The following is a 3,277-nucleotide window of genomic DNA, read 5'->3' as shown; positions in this document are numbered from 1 at the left end:
TTTTTGGGGTAGAAAATGATGGAAAATCACTAGAATGTTGATGCATACAACATTTTAAATCAGCACCAAACTTCTGAATGCACCTTCACGTTCTATGAGGCCTAGGCAACCAAAAAGGAAAGTCATATTATCATGCACATTGTAATAATGTGCATAGATTAACCTTTCACAATAAGACCAGTGACATGTATCAAGCACATACACTAAATGTTGATTTCATGTTGAATTTTACATCTGCACAAAGAAAACACAGAATCAGCTGCAGAAATGCTCTTTTTATTAAATGCTTTCCAGATCAAGTTTCAATAATAACAAAGCTATGATGAAGGCCTACTAACATTCAGACAAACACTTGATAGTTGTCATTTCATGGTTTTATTAAATGTATGATCATGCAAAAATCCAGCATCCATGTTTAAACTCCGAGTATATACGAAGCCCAATAGTATACCATTACAATGCAATAGATTTACTTAGAATGAGGGGAGCATACCAAGCAGAGGCTTTTGTTTTATATATTTTCACTATTTTCTACTTCTTTTTTTTTTTTCATTTTTAATATGGTACATCACTTATAATTCCCAATGGAGTGATTTTCATGTCAAGATGCAAATACTATGAGATTTTTTTCCCCCCTTTTTTATTAAGTAAACACAGACAGTGGAAAAAATATATATATTTACCAAGAAAAGTATACATGCATATTCGCCAGTTTATTTGATTTCTCCTGTCATTGGACGGGTGGGCCAGAAGACTCCTACGTCTGCCGTCTGGCCCAGGATTCAGACCAAGCTTTCAGGGGTGGGATATTTATTTCGCTAAATCTAAATCTACCAGCTAGTGACTCCTCATAGCCATCTCAATCCTTTTCATTTTCATGGAGCTGAAGATGTCAATCATGTACAGAAAAAGGACGTATTTAAGTAAAAAATAAAAATAATAAAAAGTGTAATCTAGTTTGCCCAGGCAAGGCAGCAGTTCCCCATAGCACAAACAAAGGAAAAAGAAAACAGCGATTTAAAAAAAAAAATGCAAGAAATAAGCACGAGACATGAAAACAGCATCGTCACATATAATCTAACAGCATCACTACCATTGTAAAGGTGATAAACACGCGCACACACTTACACACGTGCGGAGGTATAGTCCTGATATGTCACGAAGCCCAGCACACGATGAGGGTGTGCCAACACTACATGTATTTACAGGCCGATACAAAACACTGATGTGTTCCAAGGAGACGGGGTGAACTCGTAGTTTGTTTTTTTCCACACGTAATATATTCCCTCAAACAAAACTATACTAAAACCTATCTAAAGACAAAACCATAGCAGTGACAAAAAGCATTCGTGCAACTACAGATGAACTTAATAGATTAATCACTCGTGACAATCAAACCCTCACTTAAAACTGAGTTTAAATAGTCAGTGCCATAAAACCTGCGTAATATAGTTTGTGGTGAAATCTAACAAACCACTGTGAAGTGTAATCGTACAAACATTAAAACTGTGATTTTAACATAACTATGGCAACTGGACGTGTTTCGGTTTTCCCCACGCGCTCCTTGTGATCGGATGAACTAAACGACATGTATTTACAGAGCATGTACAGCACGTTCACCCCCGTCACCGACATGAACCACGACTACGACAACACTGAGGACAGGGTGAGTCAGACACGTCTAACGTTACTAAAACAACTGAGTACTTTTACAATGAGTGTAAGAAAAGACGGCGAGACTTAATCACAACATACTCGACTACTGAAGCTATTTTCACCATGATGTAGTTTGTAAAAATGACTAGTCCTCCTTTGAGCTCAGATCTGAAGATTCAGTCACCGAGTTCAGAAACTGGAGTGAAGTTTATGTCTGACTATCACAGTATGTCCTGCAGTGGTTTGTCTAACGTGACCTAGCAAAACAATAAGGGCGAATCTACTACAACTTCAGTTGTGTGCTGTTCACTTGGGCTTTTATATTAAATCTAAATGGGGGATACAATTTATACAAATTCATATCACACACACGCACCCACACAAACGTATCGAGCATGGTCAGGAACGATCTTTCCTTAAACCTGGATGGCGAGCATTTATATCTCCTTTAAATATTTATGTATATCTTTATGTTTATTTAGATTAACTTAAAAAATCAAATTAAAAATGAACACAAAATACTTGTGTTATGTCAGTCCAAGGAGACAAAAAAAAGAAAGGAAAATGAAGAGTTCCACATTAACACAAGAGATTACTAAAACCTGGGCCATACAAACCTTCTCTTAGACCCGGGTTACATAAAAAGCCAACACCAAACAGAAACACTCCTTAAAAAGACTAAAAACTACACTTTGGTTCTTTTTTTGATATGAAGAACTTCTGAACATTTTCACTGCCTTGCTCTCGGATTAGTCGACGCCTTCCCTTAATTGATTTTGTGTCCAAAAAGCTGCTAAGTCTACAAGAAGAACTGTGATGACAAAACTTGCAAACTTTAGCATTTTTTGGACGCTAGTCCATTTTGTGATTTTTTTTTAGTTGAGTTGAGCCCCCCACCCTCCTAACTCCCGCCTTGGATAACTTACATAAATGCTTTTCAAACTTGATTGTAGCTTCTGGTTCAGCTAGTGATTTTTACGATATACAGTATATTTATGAATTCATAGATCAGTAATTACAACACCTTCTGAACATCTTAAACGGGCAAAAAAGATGGTTCCGTGGGAAAAGGACAAAACAGCACCCCCATGTGGGCGTCAGATACATGCACCGTCCCTTGGGCGGGGCCACAGCCGCGGCCAGCTCCCTTTGGTCAAAGATTGGACAGGATAAGTGGTGTTGACAGTTGGGATGGATGTTGTCAGAGTTCCTCACTGGTGTGTCTGTAACTTTAAGAGCTGTCATCCAGCTGGCCTTCACGTGCCCGTCCAGCCACAAAGAAGAAACATTCCCATTATCTTGAGAATCCAGGTAAGCTGGAAAAAAGAATGCATAAATAACCTTTTTGTGAATGGAAATGTGCATTATCGGTCTTACTGCATACAGTCATCATAAATTGTTGTTTGTAACAAATTTTACTCCCTTAACTAGATGCATTCCTACACTCTAAAAAATGCTGGGTTGTTTCAACCCAACTTTGGGTCAAATATGGACTAACTCAACTTTTGGGTTAAAAATTGAATGTAAAAATTTAACCCAACAGTTGGGTTAGTCCATATTTGACCCAAAGTTGGGTTGAAACAACCCAGCATTTTTTAGAGTGTAGGGAAGTCTATTTGTG

The 3,277-nt window shown here is 37.8% G+C and overlaps 1 protein-coding gene across 1 annotated transcript in view; it reads right to left on the bottom strand.

The window, feature by feature from the left end:
• Nucleotides 1-255: 255 nt before the first annotated feature.
• The window catches only part of LOC107749861 (calcium/calmodulin-dependent protein kinase type II subunit gamma-like), an 86,081-nt gene continuing 83,059 nt past the window's right edge, over nt 256-3,277 (bottom strand). The window contains exon 22 of the mRNA XM_016565069.1: nt 256-2,972. The gene's annotated coding sequence lies outside the window, so the exon portion shown is untranslated. The remainder of the gene's footprint in view (nt 2,973-3,277) is intronic.

The sequence above is a fragment of the Sinocyclocheilus rhinocerous genome, unplaced genomic scaffold (genome assembly GCF_001515625.1).
Source record: "Sinocyclocheilus rhinocerous isolate Xijiao unplaced genomic scaffold, SAMN03320098_v1.1 scaffold31, whole genome shotgun sequence".
Lineage (NCBI taxonomy): Eukaryota > Metazoa > Chordata > Actinopteri > Cypriniformes > Cyprinidae > Sinocyclocheilus > Sinocyclocheilus rhinocerous.
This window is presented reverse-complemented; position numbering and strand designations above follow the sequence as displayed.